General features: G+C 38.7%; 1 protein-coding gene across 1 annotated transcript in view; it reads right to left on the bottom strand.

The window, feature by feature from the left end:
- The window catches only part of LOC100344946 (zinc finger protein 585A), a 34,406-nt gene that overhangs the window by 11,221 nt on the left and 1,051 nt on the right, over positions 1 to 22,134 (bottom strand).

The following is a 22,134-nucleotide window of genomic DNA, read 5'->3' as shown; positions in this document are numbered from 1 at the left end:
CTTGATTTGTGTTTTTTAATACTATGTAACTCTTACCCTTGCAGAATGCTAAGTGTTTATTTCCAGGGTAGCATGAAAACACTGATCACTACATCATCTTTGCTATTTCAGACATCATGACCCAAAAAATTTAGCAAATCGTACTGTAAGTTTCAACTCAAAACATGTAACACATGTATATTTTGCTATGGCAACAGAAAGACCAGAGGCCAAATTGCTGTATCTCAGATGATTGTAATGTTTTATAATCATGGCAAATTCATCATTCATCTTGTTTGTGTACACTCCCTAAGAGTGAATTTTATGTTTATTTTTCCATTTTAATTAATAAATTATTAAAATTCTCCTAAAATGAAAACTGACAGCAAGCTGAGGAATAATTAAGAAAACCTTTTACAGGTGATGTAATAATTTTGTTTAGTTTTGAAAATATGTGGAGGTACCCAAATTATACCTGGAAGAGAAGATAAATGGAAGGAGTTAAAAGAAAACTTACCTGGTTTCCTTTTACACTGAACTAGAAAAAAGAAAAAATGTGATACAATGAATAAAGAGTAATGAATACATTAACTGAGGAAACATCAGCTTCCCTGTGGAGGAATAAACATTTAAATGTGGAAATATATAAGAAAGCACATCCACTTCTATTAAGTAGTAGAGATTAAACAGAATCATCATTGGCTTCATGAAAGCATTGTCTACAAATTTTGTAAAATAGCAGTAAAATTTAAGGGTGATTGTTCAAATAAATGAAGTTATTGAAGAGATAAACATTATACTGTCACTAAATTTTACACTAAAGAAAGTTATTTTGGGCCAGCGCCCCAGCTCAATAGGCTAATCCTCTGCCTTGCCGCGCCAGCACACTGGGTTCTAGTCCCAGTCAGGGCGCCGGATTCTGGCCCGGTTGCCCCTCTTCCAGGCCAGCTCTCTGCTGTGGCCCGGGAGTGCAGTGGAGGATGGCCCAAGTGCTTGGGCCCTGCACCCCATGGGAGAACAGGAGAAGCACCTGGCTCCTGCCTTTGGCACGGTGTGCCAGCCGCGGCGGCCATTGGAAGGTGAACCAATGGCAAAGGAAGACTTTTCTCTCTGTCTCTCTTTCTCACTGTCCATTCTGCCTGTCAAAAAATATATATATATACATATATACATAATGTATATTTAATGCAGTACACTTTACCAGTAATGATTCCAAATGAAACCATTCCCTTTATCCATGCCTTCATAAGACTCTGGATTTCATTTTTCATTTTCTTAACCCCCTGGGATATCAGTAAATGTGATAGAAAAAGATAGGTTGCAAAGTATTTGTCTTGTAAGATTTTCCTTATCTTTTAGAAAGCACTGGGTCCTGCCCATTGAAGAGATAGGATCTTACCAAGATTCATCACAAACCACCAGCCATTTAAATGAAGCCATCTCTAAGTCATGAGTGTCAATCAGCTCCTAAGATGACTAAACCCTCATTTCTGATCACAGGCTGATCATAGGAACTGCCCATCTGAGCCCATCACAAAATATTGAATTGGAATTATAAATCAAATGGCTATTTGTTTAGCCATGATGTTATTGCATTTTCTGATTTGTCCTGCATCAAATTCTGATACACCCTGGTGAGCAGGAGAGAAAGTTCCATTAAAGTGCAAAATAAAATTAATTGAATTTCAGTCATGTAAAAGTTTCCATAAATATAGACCTGCACTGCCACATAAAAAGTAAAATTTCCATCTGCAATGCAAGCAACCCCATATGCTTTGTATTCTGGCTGCTCTGCTTTTGATCCTGCTCCCTTCTAGTGGACTGAGAAAAGCACTGGAAGAAGTCACAAGTACTTGGGTAAATGCTACTAATACAGGAGACCCAGAAGAAGTGCTTGGCCTCATCCTGCTTATTGTAGCATTCTGGGGTAGTGATCCAGCAGCTGGAAGATCAGTGTGTCTCCCTCTCTCTCTCTCTCTCTCTCTCTATATATATATATATATATATATATATATATATATAAAACACTTTCAAATACTTTTAAAAAATCTTAGAAAAAAAGCTCCTATAAACATGATCTATGCCTATGAATTGCATCTTAGCCCCAAAGTTGATGACACTAAAAAAAAAAAAAGTCCTCCAAGAGCCAGTGCTGTGGCACAGTGGGTAAAGCTGCCACCTCCAGTGTAGGCATCCCGAATGGGTGCCAGTTCAAGTCCTGGCTGATCCCCATCCAATCCAGCTCTCTGTTATGGCCTAGAAAAGTGATAGAAGATGGCCCAAGTCCTTGGGTCCCTGCACCCACATGGGAGACCAGGAAGAAGCTCCTGACTTCTGCTTTCAGGTTGGGGCAGCTCCGGCCATTGTGACCATCAGTGGAGTGAACCAGAAGTTGGAAGACCTCTCTCTGCCTCTCCTTCTGTGTGTAACTCTGACTTTCAAATAAATAAATATTTTTTTAAAAATAGTCCTGGGAATCATGCAAGTGAATTCATTGGCGATCATAAGGTAATGCTTCACATTTCTGCTTATATGTGGTCATATTTTTGTTTATATTTTAAGAAACTTATTAGCACATGAAGTCTGATTTAGTGTAATTTTACTATTCAGAAAACAGGAAAAAGCTCACAGAAATTTTCTGAAGCTGCATGTATACTAAATATTGGTCAAGATTTTCAAGAAGAAATTACTGACAGTGACTGGGAAAATTTCGATATGCTTTTTGATGTCACACAATCCATACATAGCATCAGGATCAAAAGGAAATCCATGCTCAGGGCAATCTTCTAAAACTGGTTACAAAGACTTGGGGCAAGACGGCGGAAGAGGAAGGTAGCACATTGACAGTCTGGGAAAAGACAGTTTAATAAAAGTGGAGATACTGCAGTTTCAAGGAAGAGTTAGGGAAGAAACAGCAGAGGAAACTCTTCCAGAACTGCTGGCTCATGGTGGACTTACGTGGAGGGCATGGCCGCCCATGGCTCGGGACCCCAGCCATAGAATCTATGCACCAGTGCTGGAAAGGGAGGTGAGCCAGAACCTCAGTAGCCTGAGACACCGGTGGGAAAGCAGAAGGAGGAGCCTAGAGGAAATGAGGCTTGAGGCCCTGTGGGGGAAAGTTCACCAGGCTAACTAGAAGAGAGAGGAGAAAAAAAAGGGGGACAGGTATGGACACGAGACTCTCTCCTCTCACCTTTCAAGGGCAAGCAAGACAAAGAGCAGGCACCATTTTGGACATACGTAAAAGCTGCGCAACTTCAGGGCTGTGCCCACCATTAGCTAACCAGAAAAACCTGACTCTTGTGGGGTGAAATAATAGGAGGTTGGGACCTTGTGAATGTGTGGAGCTAATGAACTGAGACTGTGAAGGACTGAAGGTGTGGGAGAGACCTCACGGAGACTTGAGTGCTCTCGGGAGAGTACACAAACTTGGTAACCTTGGCAACCCAGTGGGAGATGGCAGAGAAATTTGAGCTAACACTGAGGACTGTGTAAATCCATTGTGTGGTACTTGGGACAGAGCAGATGAATATTATACCCACAGGAGTCAGAGATCAGAAATTGACTGCCTTCAATTCCGCTCAGCTGTGTGGAATTACTTCCCTTCTGAATCAAAAAAAAAAAAAAGAGAGAGAGAGAGAGAGAGAGAGAGATTTACCATGCCTAACCTGGGTGTGTCACCTTTGGCACACCCTTAAACCTGAAGAACCAAACAAAACTCTCTGATCACACCCCTCTCAAGCCTCTAAGGATCCATCAAAAGCAGACAGTCCACTTAATACAGTCATAGTATAACGAGAAAAAATACCACAGCGAGGGAAGAAGAAACCAAAGAATGTCTCCACAATGCCAAGCAACAAATGCAGAAACCAAGGAAACAAGAACAAGGAAGACATTATGACACTCCCAAATGAACAAGACACCTCAAGCCAAGATTATGAAGATGATGAGATAGAAGAAATGCAAGATACGGATTTCAAAAAAAATTATGATAAGAACATTTAGAAGTTTTCAAAAACAAATTCTTGAACTACAGAAATCCTTACTGGACAGGATAGAAAATCTGTCTTGTGAAAATGAAATCTTAAGGACGAATCAAAATGAAATGCAGAAACTAGTAGAATATGAAAGTATGATAGTGAAGAGAAATCAAAATGAAATGAAGAATTCAATAGATAAAATGAAAAACACATTAGAGAGTCTTAAAAACAGAATGGGTGAAGCAGAAGAGAGAATATCGGACTTAGAAGACAGAGCACAGGAAAACATACAGTCAAGCCAAAGAAAACAAGAGGAAATTAGAAATATAAAAAATTTGTTGGGAATCTACAGGATACTATTAAACCAAATATTCGAGTTCTAGGAGTTCCTGAAGGCATGGAGAGGGAGAAAGGATTAGAAGACCTTTTTAGTGAGATACTAGCAGAGAACTTCCCGGGTTTGGAGAAGGACAGAGACATCCTAGTACAGGAAGGTCATAGAACCCCTAGTAACCATGACCAAAAGAGAACCTCATCACGACAGGTTGTAATCAAACTCACCACAGTAAGATATAAAAAAAAAAAAAGATTCTAAAAATGGGCAAGAGAGAAACATCAGATTACTCTCAGAGAATCTCCACTTAGACTCACAGCAGACTTATCAGAAACCCTACAGGCTACGAGGGAATGGCAAGATATAGCCCAAGTACTAAGAGAGAAAAACTGCCAGCCCAGAAAATTATATCCTGCAAAGCTCTCATCTGTGAATGAAGGTGAAATAAAGACCTTTCAGAGCAAACAGAAATTGAAAGAATTTGTCACCACTCATCCAGCCCTGCAAAATATGCTTAAAGATGTGTTACAGAAAAACAGAAACACAGCCATCAATATGAAAGAAGGAAAAGGAAGAAAACCTCCCAGTAAAAGATCACAGGAAGTTCAAAGCATATATTAGAAAATTTCTTTGGGAAAATGGCAGGGCAAAGTTACTACTAATCAACAGGCACACTGAATGTTAATGGCCTCAACTCTCCAGTTAAAAGACACAGACTGATTGAATGGATTAAGAAACAAAACCCATCCATTTGCTGCTTACAAGAAACACATCTTTCCAACAAAGATACATGCAGACTGAAAGTGAAAAGATGGAAAAAGATATTCCATGCCAACAGTAATAAAGAAAGAGTGGGCATAGCCATCTTAATATCAGACAAAATAAACTTTAACATAAAAACTGTTAAGAGAGACAAAGAGGATCACTATATAATGATGAAGGGATCAATTCAACAGGAAGATATGATTATCAATGTATATGCACCTAATAACAGGGCACTAGTTTATTTAAAAGATATATTAAGGGACTTAAGGGGAGACTTAGACCCCAATAAAATACTACTGTGGACTTCAAACTCCACACTCAGAAATAGATCAACCGGACAGAAGATCAACAAGGAGACAGAAGATTTAAATGACACTATAGCCCAAATGGATCTAACAGATATCTACAGAACTTTTCTTTTTTTTTGACTTTTTTTAACTTTTATTTAATGAATATAAATTTCCAAAGTACGGCTTATGGATTACAATGGCTTCCCCCCCAAAACGTCCCTCCCAACTGCAATCCTCCCCTTTCCAACTCCCTCTCCCCTTCCATTCACATGAGGATTCATTTTCAATTCTCTTTATATACAGAAGATCAGTTTAGCATACATTAAGTAAAGATTTCAACAGTTTGCTCCCACACAGAAACATAAAGTGAAAAATAATAGATGATTTCTTAACTGATGATGAAATCAGATCAGACCTATTGTCATATTTAATCCCAGTGAGAGTCAAGTTGGGAAATGATCATTTCTTCTTTTTTTTTTTTTTTTACAGAAGATCATTTTAGTGTACATTAAGTAAAGATTTCAACAGTTTGCACCCCCATAGAAACACAAATTGAAATATACTGTTTAAGTACTCACTATAGCATTAAGTCTCAATGTAGAGTACATTAAGGACAGAGATCCTACATGAGGAGTAAGTGCACAGTGACTCCTGTTGTTGACTTAACAAATTGACACTCCTGTTTGTGGCATCAGTAATCTCCCTATGCACCAGTCATGAGTTTCCAAGGCTATAAAGCCCCATGAGTTCTCTGACTCTTATCTTGTTTAGACAAGCTCATAGTCAAAGTGGAGGTTCTCTCCTCCCTTCAGAGAAAGGTACCTCCTTCTTTGAAGACCTGTTCTTTCCACTGGGATCTCACTCACAGAGATCTTTCATTTAGTTTTTTTTTTTTCTTTTTTTCCCAGAGTGTCTTGGCTTTCCATGCCTGAAATACTCTCATGGGCTTTTCAGCCAGATCGGAATGCCTTTAGGGCTGATTCTGAGGCCAGAGTGCTGTTTAGGACATCCGCCATTCTATGAGTCTGCTGAGTGTCTCACTTCCCATGTTGGATCGCTCTCCCCTTTATTCTATCAGTTAGCATTAGCAGGTACTAGACTTGTTTATGTGCTCCCTTTGACTCTTAGTCCTTTCACTATGATCAATTGTGAACTGAAATTGATCACTTGGACTAGTGAGATGGCATTGGTACATGCCACCTTGATGGGATTAAATTGGAGTCCCCTGGTATGTTTCTAACTCTACCATTTGGGGCAAGTCAGCTTGAGCATGTCCCAAATTGTACATCTCTTCCCTCTCTTATTCCCACTCTTATGTTCAACAGGGATCACATTTCAGTTAAATTTCAACACTTACAAATAACTGTGTATTAATTACAAAATTAAAACAGTCATATTAAGTAGAACAGACAAAAAAAAACTACTAAGAGGGATAATGTATTAAGTTGTTCATTAACAGTCAGGGCTATGCTGATCAAGTCACCATTTCTCATAGTGTCCATTTCACTTCAACAGGTTTCCTTTTTGGTGTTCAGTCAGTTGTCACCGATCAGGGAGAACATATGGTATTTGTCCCTTTGGGACTGGCTTATTTCACTCAGCATGATGTGTTCCAGATTCCTCCATTTTGTTGCAAATGACTGGGTTTCATTGTTTCTTACTGCAGTATAGTATTGTAAAGAGTACATATCCCATAATTTCTTTATCCAGTCTATCGTTGATGGGCATTTAGGTTGGTTCCAGGTCTTGGCTATTGTGAATTGTGCTGCAATAAACATTAGGGTGCAGACCGCTATTTTGTTTGCCAATTTAAATTCCTTTGGGTAAATTCCAAGGAGTGGGATGGCTGGCTCGAACGGTAGGGCTATATTCAGGTTTCTGAGGAATCTCCAGACTGACTTCCATAGTGGCTTGACCAGTTTGCATTCCCACCAACACTGGGTTAGTGTCCCTTTTTCCCCACATCCTCGCCAGCATCTGTTGTTGGTAGATTTCTGTATGTGAGCCATTCTAACCGGGGTGAGGTGAAACCTCATTGTGGTTTTGATTTGCATTTCCCTGATTGCTAGTGACCTTGAACATTTTTTCATGTGCCTGTTGGCCATTTTGATGTCCTCTTTTGAAAAATTTCTATTGAGGTCCTTGGCCCATCTCTCCAGTGGGTTGTTTCTTTTGTTTTTGTGGAGTTTCTTGATCTCTTTGTAGATTCTGGTTATTAACCCTTTATCTGTTGCATAGTTTGCAAATATTTTTTCCCATTCTGTCAGTTATCTCTTCACTCTCCTGACTGTTGATTTTGCAGTAGAGAAACTTCTCAATTTGATGCAATCCCAATAGTTGATTTTGACTTTGACTGCCTGTGCCTCCCGGGTCTTTTCCAGAAACTCTTTGCTTGTGCCAATATCTTGAAGGGTTTCTCCAATGTTCTCTAATAACTTCATGGTGTCAAGTCGTAGATTTAGGTCTTTAATCCATGTTGAGTGGATTTTTGTGTAAGGTGTAAGGTAGGGGTCTTGCTTCATGCTTCTGCACGTGGAAATCCAGTTTTCCCAGCACCATTTATTGAATAGACTGTCCTTGCTCCAGGAATTGGTTTTAGATCCTTGATCAAATATAAGTTGGCTGTAGATGTTTGGGTTGATTTCTGGTGTTTCAATTCTGTTCCATTGGTCTATCCATCTGTTTCTGTACCAGTACCATGCTGTTTTGATTACAACTGCCCTGTAGTATGTTTTGAAATGTGGTATTGAGATGCCTCCAGCTTTGTTTTTGTTATACAAGATTGCATTAGCTATTCGAGGTCTCTTGTGCCTCCATATAAATTTCAGCACCATTTTTTCCAGATCTGAGAATGTCTTCAGTATTTTGATTAGTATTGCATTGAATGTATAAATTGCTTTTGGGAGAATGGACATTTTGATGATATTGATTCTTCCAATCCATGAGCATGGAAGATTTTTCCATTTTTTGGTATCCTCTTCTATTTCTTTCTGTAAGATTTTGTAATTCTCATCGTAGAGATCTTTAACGTCCTTGGTTAAGTTTATTCCAAGGTATTTGATTGTTTTTGTAGCTATTGTGAATGGGATTGATCTTAGAAGTTCTTCCTCAACTGTGACATTGCCTGTGTATACAAAGGCTGTTGATTTTTGTGCATTGATTTTATTTCCTGCTACTTTGCCAAACTCTTCTATGAGTTCCAAGAGTCTCTTAGTAGAGGTCTTTGGATCCCCTAAATAAAGAATCATATCATCTGCAAAGAGGGATAGTTTGAATTTTTCCTTCCCCATTTGTATCCCTTTAATTTCTTTTTCTTGCCTAATAGCTCTGGCGAGAACTTCCAGAACTATATTGAATAGCAGTGGTGAGAGTGGGCATCCCTGTCTGGTACCAGATCTCAGTGGAAATGCTTCCAACTTTTCCCCATTCAATAGGATGTTGGCTGTGGGTTTTTCATAGATTGCTTTGATTGTATTGAGGAATGTTCCTTCCAAACCTAGTTTGCTTAGGGTTTTCATCATGAATGGGTGTTGTATTTTATCAAATGCTTTCTCGGCATCTGTTGAGATAATCATATGGTTTTTCTTCTGCAGTCTGTTAATGTGGTGTATCACATTGATTGTCTTGTGCACATTAAACCATCCCTGCATACCAGGGATAAATCCCACTTGGTCTGGGTGGATGATCTTTCTGATGTGTTGTTGCATTCTATTGGCGAGAATTTTATTGAGGATTTTTGCATCTATGTTCATCAGGGATATTGGTCTGTAATTCTCTTTCAGTGCTGCATCTTTTTCCGGCTTAGGAATTAAGGTGATGCTGGGTTCATAGAAAGAATTTGAGAGGACTCCCTCTTTTTCGATTATTCTGAATAGTTTGAGAAGAATTGGAGTCAGTTCTTCTTTAAATGTCTGGTAGAATTCAGCAGTGAATCCATCTGGTCCTGGGCTTTTCTTTGTTGGGAGGGCCTTTATTTATTTATTTATTTTTTTATTTATTTATTTATACTAAACAGTAATATTTATTTATTTATACTAAATTTTATTTATTTATTTATTTATTTATTTTTTAATTTATTTTATTATTTTTATTTTATTTTATTATTATTATTTTATTTATTTTTTATTTATTTATTTATACTAAACAGTAATAAAGGCTGTTTCAATTTCTGTCTCAGTTATGGGTCTATTTAGGTTTTCGATGTCTTCCTAGTACAATTTAGGTAGGTTGCATGTGTCCAGGAATCTATCCATTTCTGATAGGTTTCCCTGTTTGCTGGCATACAAGTCCTTGTAGTAATTTCTGATGATTCTTTTGATTTCTGTGGTGTCTGTTGTTATGTTTCCTTTTTCATCTCTGATTTTATTGATTTGGGTCTTTTCTCTTCTTTTTTTAGTTAGTTGGGCCAATGGGGTGTCAATTTTGTTTATTTTTTCAAAAAACCAGCTCTTCGTTTGGCTGATTTTTTGTAATGTTTTTTTTTGGATTCAATCCTGTTGATTTCTTCTCTGATTTTAATTATCTCTCTTCTCCTACTAGATTTGGTTCTGGTTTGCTGTAGGTTTTCTAGATCCTTGAGGTGAATTGAAAGCTCATCTATTTGGTGTCTTTCCAATTTCTTGATGTAGGCACCTATTGATATAAACTTTCCTCTTAACACTGCTTTTGCTGCGTCCCATAAGTTTTGGTATGTTGTGCTGTTATCCTCATTTACTGCCAGAAAATTTTTGATCTCTCCTAATTTCTTCTATGACCCATTGTTCATTCAGGAGCATGTTGTTCAATCTCCATGTGTTTGTGTATGGTCTAGGGATTCCTGAGTTGCTAATTTCCAACTTCATTCCTTTATGGTCTGAGAAGCTGCATGGTATGATTTTAATTCTTTTGAATTTGCTGAGACTTGCTTTATGACCCAGTATGTGGTCAATCCTAGAGAAGGTTCCATGTACTTCTGAGAAGAATGTAAAATCTTTAGCTGTAGGATTAAAAGTTCTGTATATATCTGTTAGATCCATTTGGGCTATAGTGTCATTTAAATCTACTGTCTCCTTGTTGATCTTCTGTCCTGTTGATCTGCCTATTTCTGAGAGTGGAGTATTGAATTCCCCCAGTACTATTGTATTGGGGTCTAAGTCTCCCTTTAAGTCACTTAATAAATCTTTTAGATAAACTGGTGCCCTGTAGTTAGGTGCATATACATTAATAGTTATATCTTCTTGTTGTATCAATCCCTTAATCATTATATAGTGCCCCTTCTTTGTCTCTTTTAACAGTTTTTGTGGTAAAGTTTATGTTGTCCGATATTAAGATGGCTACAACCGCTCTTTTTTCGTTTTTGTTGGCATGGTATATCTTTTTCCAGCCTTTCACTTTCAGTCTGTATGCATCTTTGTTGGAAAGATGTGTTTCTTGTAAGCAGCAAATAGATGGGTTTTGTTCCTTAACCCAATCAGCCAATCTGTGTCTTTTAACTGGACAGTTCAGGCCATTCACATTCAAAGTGACTAATGATAAGTGGTAACTTTGCCCTGCCATTTGCCAAAGATAAGTTCTAATATATGCTTTGAATTCCCTGTGATCTTTTGCTGTGAGGTTTCCTTCCTTTACCTTCTTTCATATTGATGACCGTGTTTCTGTGTGTAACACATCTTTAAGCATCTTTTGCAGGGCCGGACGAGTGGCCACAAAGTCTTTCAATTTCTGTTTGCTATGAAAAGTCTTTATTTCACCTTCATTCACAAATGATAGCTTTGCAGGATATAATATTCTGGGCTGGCAGTTGCTCTCTCTTAGTACCTGGGCTGTATCTCACCATTCCCTCCTAGTTTGTAGGGTTTCTGATGAGAAGTCAGCTGTGAGTCTGATTGGAGATCCTCTGAGAGTAATCTGACGTTTCTCTCTTGCACATTTTAGGATCTTTTCTTTATGTTTCACTGTGGTGAGTTTAATTACAACGTTTCGTGGTGAGGATCTCTTTTGGTCGTGTTTATTAGGGGTTCTGTGAGCTTCCTGTACTAGGATTTCTCTGTCCTTCTCCAAACCTGGGAAATTTTCTGCTAATATCTCACTAAAAAGGCCTTCTAATCCTTTCTCCCTCTCCGTGCCTTCAGGAACTCCTAGAACCCAAATGTTGGGTTTTTTAATAGTATCCTGAAGATTCCTGACAATATGTTTTAGATTTCTAATTTCCTCTTCTTTTCTTTGGTCTGACTGTATGTTTTCCTGTGCTCTATCTTCTAAGTCCGATATTCTCTCTTCTGCTTCACCCATTCTGTTTGTAAGGCTCTCTATTGTGTTTTTCATTTCATCTATTGAATTACTCACTTCATTATTATTTCTCGTCACTATCCCAGTTTCCTGTTGTACTAGTTGTTTCATTTCATTTTGATTCCTCCTTAATATTTCATTTTCACGAGAGATTTTCTATCTTGTCAATTAAGGATTTCTGTAGTTAAAGAATTTGTTTTTGAGAACTTCTTAATGTTCTTATCAATTTTTTGAGGTCTGCTTCTTGCATTTATTCTATGTCATCATCTTCATAATCTTGAATTGGGGTGTCTTTTTCATTTGGGGGCGTCATGGTGACTTCCTTGTTTTTATTACCTCGATTTTTGCGTTTGTTATTTGGCATATTGGAGATATTTGGTTTCTTCACTGTGGTGCTTTTTCTTGTTATACTATGACTCTAGATTAAGTGGACTGTCTGTTTTTGATGGAGCCTTAGAGGCTTGAGATGGATGTGGCCTGAGAGCTCTGTTTGGTGTACCAAAGGTGACACTCCCAGGTTAGGCGTGGTAGATCTCTCTCTCTCTCTCTTTCTTTTTTTGATTCAAAAGGGAACTAATTCCGCACAGCTGAACAAAGTTGGAGGTAGTTAGCAGGCAAATGATATACCCACAGGAGCCAGAGATCAGAAGCTCTTTCCCAACGACCACACAGGGAATCTGTTCTGCCCTCAGAGTGGGCTCAAATTCTCCTTCAGTCTCCCACTGGGTTGCCAAAGTTATGGAATTGTAGCGTCTCTGGAGAGTACTCACATGAATTCCATGAGTTCTCTCCCCCACTGTCTCTTTTTTCACAGTCTCAGTTCAGTAGCACCACAAATTTACTAGGTCCTGATCTGTTAATTCGCCCCACCCAGAGTCAGGTTTTTCTGCTAGGCTCAGGGCCGGTGCAGACCTGAGGTCACTCTGCTTATGACGTATGTCCAAGATGCGCCTGCTCTTTGTCTTGCTCGCCCTTGAGAGGTGAGCGGAGAGAGAAAGAAACCCGTGTCTGTACCAGTCACCTTTTTTTTCTTTCTCTCTCTCTCTCTCTTCCAGTTAGCCTGGTGAACTTTTCCCCCCCGGGGGTCGTTCCCTCTGGTCTCCTCTCTCTGCTTGCCTGCCGGTGTCTCAGGCTATTGAGGTTCGGCTCACCTCGCGTACCAGTGCTGGTGTGTTGAGTCTGCCGCTGGTGTCCCGAACTGTGGGCTCCCACGCTCTCCACACAGGTCCACTGTGAATCACATGTTCTGGAAGAGTTTCTTCTGCTGTTTCCTCCCCTACTCTTCCTTGAACCTGCAGTATCTCCACTTTTATTAAACTGTCTCTCCCTGGACTATCAGTGTGCTCCCTTCCTATTCTGCCATCGTGCCTCCTCCCCCCAAAAGAACTTTTCAAGCTACACTTAGAGTATTTACATTCTGCTCAGCAGTACATGGAACCTTCTCTAGGATTGACCACATACTAGGTCATAAACCAAGTCTCAGAAAATTCAAAAGAATTAAAATCATACCATGCAGCTTCTCAGACCATAAAGGAATGAAGTTGGAAATTAGCAACTCAGGAATCCCTAGAGAATACACAAACACATGGAGACTGAACAACATGCTCCTGAGTGAACAATGGTTCATAGAAGAAATCAAAAGAGAAATCAAAAACTTTCTGTAAGCAAATGAGGATAACAGCACAACATATAAAAACTTAAGGGATACAGCAAAAGCAGTGTTAAGAAGAAAGTTTATATCAATGGGTGCCTACATCAAGAAAATGGAAAGGCACCAAATAAATGAGCTTTCAATGCATCTCAGGGATCTAGAAAATCTGCAGGAAACCATACCCAAATCTAGTAGGAGAAGAGAAATAATTAAAATCAGAGAAGAAATCAACAGGATTGAATTCAAAAACAAATTACAAAAAATCAGCTAAATGAGGAGCTGGTTTTTTCAACAAATAAACAAAATTGACACACCATTGGCCCAACTAACTAAAAAAAGAAAAGACCCAAATCAATAAAATCAGAGATGAAAAAGGAAACGTAACAACAGACACCACAGAAATAAAAAGAATCATCAGAAATTACTACAAGGACTTGTATGCCAGCAAACAGGGAAACCTATCAGAAATGGATAGATTCCTGGACACATGCAACCTACATAAATTGAACCAGGAAGACATAGAAAACCTAAATAGACCCATAACTGAGACAGAAATTGAAACAGTAATAAAGTCCCTCCCAACATAAAAAGCCCAGGATCAGGATTCACTGCTGAATTCTACCAGACATTTAAAGAGGAACTAATTCCAATTCTTTTCAAACTATTCAGAACAATCAAAAAAGAGGGAGCCCTCCCAAATTCTTTCTATGAACCCAGCATCACCTTAATTCCTAAGCAGGAAAAAGATGCAGCATTGAAAGAGAATTATAGACCAATATCCCTGATGAACATAGATGCAAAAATCCTCAATAAAATTCTCGCCAATAGAATGGAACAACACATCAGAAAGATCAACCACCCAGACCAAGTGGGATTTATCCCTGGTATGCAGGGATGGTTTAATGTGCACAAAACAATCAATGTGATACACCACATTAACAGACTGCAGAAGAAAAACCATATGATTATTGCAATAGATGCAGAGGAAAGCATTCAATAAAAATAACACCCTTTCATGATGCAAACTGGGTATGGAAGAAACATTCCTCAATACAATCAAAGCAATTTATGTAAAACCCACAGCCAGCATCTTATTTAATAGGGAAAAGTTGGAAGCATTTCTACTGAGATCTGGTACCAGACAGGGATGCCCACTCTCACCACTGCTATTCAATATAGTTCTGGAAGTTCTCGCCAGAGCTATTAGGCAAGAAAAAGAAATTAAAGGGATACAAATGGGGAAGGAAAAATTCAAACTATCCCTCTTTGCAGATGATATGATTCTTTATTTAGGGGATCCAAAGACCTCTACTAAGAGACTCTTGGAACTCATAGAAGAGTTTGGCAAAGTACAGGAAATAAAATCAATGCACAAAAATCAACAGCCTTTGTATACACAGGCAATGTCACGGTTGAGGAAGAACTTCTAAGATCAATCCCATTCACAATAGCTACAAAAACAATCAAATACCTTGGAATAAACTTAACCAAGGACGTTAAAGATCTCTACGATGAGAATTACAAAATCTTACAGAAAGAAATAGAAGAGGATACCAAAAAATGGAAAAATCTTCCATGCTCATGGATTGGAAGAATCAATATCATCAAAATGTCCATTCTCCCAAAAGCAATTTATACATTCAATGCAATACTAATCAAAATACTGAAGACATACTCAGATCTGGAAAAAATGATGCTGAAAGTCATATGGAGACACAGGAGGCCTCAAATAAGCTAAAGCAATCTTGTACAACAGAAACATAGCTGGAGTCATCACAATGCCAGATTTCAGGACATACTACAGGGCAGTTGTAATCAAAACAGCATGGTACTGGTATAGAAACAGATGGATAGACCAATGGAACAAAACAGAAACACCAGAAATCAATCCAAACATCTACAGCCATCTTATATTTGCTCAAGTGTCCAAAACCAATTCCTGGAGCAAGGACAGTCTATTCAATAAATGGTGCTGGGAAAACTGGATTTCTACATGCAGAAACATGAAGCAAGACCACTACCTTACACCTTACACAAAAATCCACTCAACATGGATTAAAGACTTAAATCTACAACCTGACAACATCAAATTATTGGAGAACATTGGAGAAACCCTGCAAGATATTGGTACCGGCAAAGATTTCTTGGAAAAGACCCCAGAGACACAGGCAGTCAAAGGCAAAATTAACATTTGGGATTGCATCAAACTGAGAAGTTTCTGTATGCAAAATAAACAGGAAAGTGAAGATGCAACCAACAGAATGGAAAAAAATATTTGTAAACTATGCAACAGGTAAAGGATTAATAACCAGAATCCACAAAGAGATCAAGAAACTCCAAAACAAGAAAGCAAAGAACCCACGCATGAGATGGGCCAAGGACTTAATAGACATTTTTCAGAAGAGGAAATCCAAGTAGCCAACAGACACATGAAAAAATGTTCAGGATCACTAGCCATCAGGGAAATATAAATCAAAATCACAATGTGGTTTCACCTCACCCTGGTCAGAATGGCTCACATACAGAATTCTACCAACAACAGATGCTGGCGACACTAACCCAGTGTTGGTGGGAATGCAAACTGGTTAAGCCACTCTGGAAGTCAGTCTGGAGATTCCTCAGAAACCTGAATATAACCCTGCCATACAACACAGCCATCCCACTCCTTGGAATTTACCCAAAAGAAATTAAATGGGCAAACAAAAAAGCGGTCTGCACCTTATTTTGTTTGTTGCAGCTCAATTCATGATAGTTAAGACCTGGAATCAACCCAAATGCCCATCAACAGTAGACTGGATAAAGAAATTATGGGACATGTACTCTATAGAATACTATACAACAGTCAAAAACAATGAAATCTGGTCATTTGCAACAAAATGGAAGAATCTGGAGCACATCATGCTGAGTGAAATAAGCCAGTCCCAGAGGGACAGATATCATATGTTCTCCCTGATTGGTGACAACTGACCTAGCACCAAAAAGGAAACCTGTTCAAATGAAATGGACACTATGAGAAAGAGTGACTTGATCCGTCCTTGTCCTGACTGTTGATGTACAACTTAATACTTTATCCCTTTTAGTATTTTTTGTTGTTGTTCTACTTAATACTATGGGTTCAACTCTGTAATTAGCACACAATTATTCTTAGGTGTGTAAATTTAACTGAAAAGTGATCTCTGTTAAATATAGGAGTGGGAATAAGAGAGGGAGGAGATGTACAATTTGCGACATGCTCAATCAGACTTGCCCCAAACGGTAGAGTTAGAAATGTGCCCTGGGATTCTAATACAATCCCATCAAGAAGGCATGTACCAATGCCATCTCACTAGTCATAGTGATCTATTTCAGTTCACAATTGATCATAATGATAGGCCTAAGAGTCAAAGGGATCACATAAACAAGACTAGTGTCTGCTAATACTAACTGATAGAATCAAAAAGTGGGAGAACGATCCAACATGGGAAGCGGGATACACAGCAAACTCATAAAATGGCAAATGTCCTAAACAGCACTCTGGCCTCAGAATCAGCCCTTAAGGCATTCAGATCTGGCTGAAGAGCCCATGAGAGTATTTTAGGCATGGAAAGCCAAGACACTCTGGCAAAAAAAAAAAAAAAAAAAAAAAAAAAAAAAAAAAAAAGAAAAAGAAAAAAGAAAAAAGAAAACTCACGTAAATGAAAGCTCTCTGCGAGTGAGATCCCAGTAGAAAGAATGGGCCATCAAAGAAGGAGGTACCTTTCTCTGAAGGGAGGAGTGAACTTCCACTTTGACTATGACCTTGTCTAAATAAGATCGAAGTCGGCAAACTCAAAAGGCTTCCATAGCCTTGGCAACTCATGACAATAGCCTAGGGAGATTACTCACGCAATAAACAAGAGTATCAAATTATTAAGTCAACAGCAGGAGTCACTGTGCACTTATTTCTCATGTAGGATCTCTGTCCTTCATGTGTTGTTCAATGTGAATTAATGCTGTCACTAGTCCTCAAACAGTATTTTACACTTTATGTTCTGTGGGGATGCAAACTGTTGAAATCTTTACTTAATATATACTAAATTGATCTTCAGTATATAAAGATAATTGAAAATGAATCTTGATATCAATGGAATGGGAGATGAGTGGGAGTTGCGAGGGTTGTGGGCAGGAGGGAAGTTATGGGGGGGGAGCCATTGTAATGCATAAGATGTACTTTGAAAATTTATATTTGCTTAATAAAGAAACTGGTGACAGTTTCTGAAATTAATCTGAAAAATAAGTGTGTTTGTTTTCTCTTTTTTAAAGATTTATTTATTTATTTATTTGAAAGTCAGAGTTACACAGACAGAAGGAGAGGCAGAGAGAGAGAGAGAGAGTCTTCCATCCATTGGTTCACTTCCCAAATGGCCACAATGGCTGGAGCTGTGCTGATCTGAAGCCCGAAGCCAGGAGCTTCTTCCAGGTCTCCCACATGGATGTGGGGGCCCAAGGCCTTGGGCCATCTTCTACCTCTTTACCAGGCCATAGCAGAGAGCTGGAACAGAAGTGCAGCATCTGGGACTTGAACTAGTGCTCACATGGAATGCTGACACTGCAGGCAGCAGCTTTACCCACTATGCCACATCATCAGTCCCAATAAAAGTGTTTTTTAATTAAGTGTAGCAAAATAGAAATCACCATCCAAAAGTTAGGGTGCCAGGCATCTACAAATCATCTGACAGTACTCAAACCATCAATCTCCTAAAATACAATTTATTTCAACTTTTTTACATGCAGAGACCCTCACCGACATTCCTTGAACTACCAGGAAGAATTTCTAGGATACAGAGGAAAGCAGCAAAGCTCTAGATACTAAATGTATGGCAGACTAGGAGACTTCCAGTTCTAGAAATCATAATAGCAAGGTAAGTAATGGGCATGTGATAACAATGTAGACAGTGACTCTCAGACATGAGAGGTTATCCCTCCACCCCAGGACACACCCTCAAGACCACTTACGTAACATTCGTTAGGCCCTTGCCTGTCTTTCTAATCCATTCACAACTTTTTTGAAGGCTGGTCCAGAACTTCCAATATCATAATTTACGGATGAGGTAAGGTAATATCACCTAAATCTTGTTCATTCTGGTCTGTATGATCAATAAAATCTTTGACTGTGCAAATCTATCACCTTTGCATTTCAGTGACTCTTTTTTCTCTGAAGCCATAAGAGATAGTCTCAAAGATCATCAAGTGGTATGCTGTCTTAAATGATTCTTATTCCTGGGGTTCCCTTCTTGAAGTATCATAAAAACTACTCACTTCCAAAGGAAATGGGACTGTCACCCAGTACCCAAACTTCCACGTTCCTAGAAACTAGGTGTTGTATAAACTTCTATAACCTCAAATGAGTTGTGCTGGTCAGTCTACACAGTGCAGGAAACCAGAAAGTGCATTTGGGGAAGATATACCATGAAACACCACAAATGCAACTGCCACATAGTGTAAGTCAGCCTGCACATATCTCACAATGATTTCTTAGAAAATGCAGGGGCATTTCATAAATACTACTAATATACTCACCTCATAGATGGGTAAACAGTGCCAGAGGTGCAACCTACATTCATTCACCCCAAACACATTTCAGCTAAAATGGTCTGAAAACCCATCTCCATCCTGTGACCATCTTGGATGAGACAGACTGTCTACAGGACTTTTGAACTACCTCTCCCTGGGTTGTCTTAGTTATACCTTCTGAGTAATGGCTGGTATTTATAATCTCAAGCACTGAGTCAGAGAGAAGAGCTCTAATACTTGATTAGTACTTATTGAAGAATGAAAAATATAGTCCCTGTGATATAAAGAGAGTGGTGACCACAGAGAAACTAATTCAGGATCCCCTAAGGAATAAAATTTGAAGTCAATCTTGAGCTATGCATCACTAATGGAAATATACAATAATGTACCCTAATGTACCAACCAGCATTGTCTCGTCATGTTTTATTTTCTAATCATTTGATTCATTAACATATTTTGTAAAAACAGAGAGATAACACTGAATGGCACCTTTCCCCACATGGACAAAAGGTCTGTTTCCTGAATTAAGCATATTAGGTCAATAGACATACTCACATTTTCTTATGAATTAATAGCATATTCACAAGTAAGTACAGAATGTATCATGCAGAAAAGAAGTCACACTGTATGTTTAAATTAATTTGGAATATTACACTTACTGTGTAAAGTGAGTCTTAAGATTCCTTTTGTTATTATTTCAATACTATCTGATTAACCTGCATGTAGGTGTGAATGTTTTTCTTATATTCCTCACAGTGATTTATTTAAAAATATTTTAAAAATATTTAATATTTATAAAATATGAATTGCGGATATCTTATATATCATAATGGAGCTCAGGCTTTGTTATCATTTTTCTACTCATCAGTTTTAGTTTCAAAATGTTCTATCTTATGGACTGCTGTATTGATTTTACATGTACACTACTATCAGTTATCTATATTCTAGTTTGTGTAGGTGTACACAGATAATTTGTTGGGTACATGCATGCACTTAGGTTAGTCAGATAGCATTAAAATAATAACAAAAGGAATCCCAAGACTCACTTTACACAGTAATTCCTACCTAGAGTTGGCTGCCCATGATGGAGACATCTGGATGCTTTCCATTGTGATGCACCAAATTGTGTTTCTCCAACATTCCTATCTTCAATCTCTAACCTGCAGTGTGACTCTATCTGGAGATGGTACCTTTCATGGCACAATTCAAGTAAAAAAATCAAATGTGTGAGACCCTAACCCAGACTGATGACCTTGTAAGAAGAGAAATAAGAGATGGATACAAACAAAGGAAGCATGATATGACACAGTCATTTTGGTCAATGAACCAGTGAATGGAAGATCTCTGTGTAACCATGCCTGGGGGGGGTGAACCAACAGAAAAAGGAAGACCTTTCTCTCTGTCTCTCTCTTTCTCACTGTCCACTCTGCCTGTCAAAAAAATTAATAAATATTTTTAAAGATTTATGTATTAATTTGAAAGGCAGAGTTTCAGAGAAGGACACATAGAGATCATCCATCTGTTACTCCACTCCCCAAATGGTAGCAATGGCAGAGGTATGTCAATCAGAAGCCATGATCCAGGAGCTTCTTCTGGATCTCCCACATGGATACAGGAGCCCAAAGGCTTGCGGAATCTTCTGGTGTTTAACCAGGCACATTATCAGGGAGCTGGATTGGAAGTGGAGCAACTGGGATATGAACCAGTGCCCATATGGGATGTTGGCACTGCAGGTGGAGTCTTTATTTGCTAGACCACAGCGCAAGCCTCAATAAATAGTTCCTTAAAATTTAAAGAAGGAAAATATAAGATGTATAAATTATGGTTGTTTATACATTTCTGAAAAGCACATAACTTGATCCAAATTAAAATTTAAAATTTATTTTTTAACGATACTGATTCTTGTGTCCCTACACCATAAGATAGAGATCAACTTTCACAGGTTTTATATGCACTTATTCATGAAGTTTCATAGATGCAATCAGTAGTGAGGCTCAAATAACAGTCCTAACCAGGGATCCCACTAAATTTAAGCAGGAAATTCAACAGAAATTTTTAAAAATTTCTGTCGCTCCCCCTCTTCATGGAGGAACGACACAGGACCCTGTGCTGTTCTTTCGTCTGCTCGGCCCTCCCCGGGTTTGCTGCTGGTTCTTCCCGGGTTGGCTACTATCCCTTCCACCTCCGTGGAAGGGCGGTTCCCCCTGGCCGCTTTCCCCACTTCCGCAGGGGAGCAGCACACCGCCGGCCGGCTCTCTCGGGGGCTGCACAGGTGTTCCCTTAGATGTTCTCCTTAGATGTTCCTGGTGCATGCCGTCTCTCTCCTCCTTTATAGTCCTCCTCCGCCAATCCTAACTCGGCTGCCCACACGCCGAGTACGCTGCTCTCCAATCAGGAACAAGTCCTACAGTTTATTGGTTGAACTGGAGGCAGCTGTGCGGAAGCTGTTTACTTCTCTCCCAGCGCCATATTGTGGGAGAGCAGATGCATAGAATAAGTCTTAATTCCAGTAACTCAGTCCAGTCCGGGCTGCTCCCCACAATTTCAAAACATGTATCAGAAGAAACATAAATAATTTACTTGGTGCATCTCACTTTAACTATAGTATTGCCTAAATTTTCAATAGTCAGATGTACTCAAAAAATCCCACAGGTGGCAGAGATGGGCTAACATTTTGAGTAATAAAGTTTGTAAGTTACTTGGCTAGAGAAAATAAGAATTCATAGATCACAAACTAAAATAATTAAGATGGCCCTATTAAAAAAAAAAAAAACTCAAGGTCTTCATGCATTACAGTTTATTACCTTAGACTTAATTAACAAAAAGGTGATTATTTCAACTATTCCCTATTTGGCAGCCCAATTTTATCTACTGAATCTGGAAAAAATAAATAGTATCTCATGTTAGAATACTAAAATCATAATGCTATGTCCCACCCATTATGTCTACCATACCTTATGTCTAATATCAATGTTTCTGATGCCTCTCAATAGATAAATGATGTATCTCAACTATTATGAATGTGGCAAATGTGTTTTATTCAAAGCTTTTCCAAAAGCCCCTCAGTCTCTGCCTTCACTTTGAAGGGACACTTCTAGAATATACATGGGCACCTCACTGATTTTGCCAGCAAATACAAATTTTCCAATCGAATACAAGTATACATCACATTGATGACATCCTGCTTGAATAACACTATTTGACACATTGTGAAGAACAAACAAGGCTAATATCCTATAGTCCTTGGGTTTCTGTGTAAGGCATGCCTCACTTAAAAAATTGTCACTGATGCTACAAATCAGTCCAGGTTATCTGGGTCTCTCTCCAATGAAAGGT

The sequence above is a fragment of the Oryctolagus cuniculus genome, chromosome 8, assembly GCF_964237555.1.
Source record: "Oryctolagus cuniculus chromosome 8, mOryCun1.1, whole genome shotgun sequence".
NCBI lineage: Eukaryota > Metazoa > Chordata > Mammalia > Lagomorpha > Leporidae > Oryctolagus > Oryctolagus cuniculus.
The sequence above is the reverse complement of the archived record's forward strand: the minus strand, read 5'-3'. Positions and strand labels throughout refer to the sequence as shown.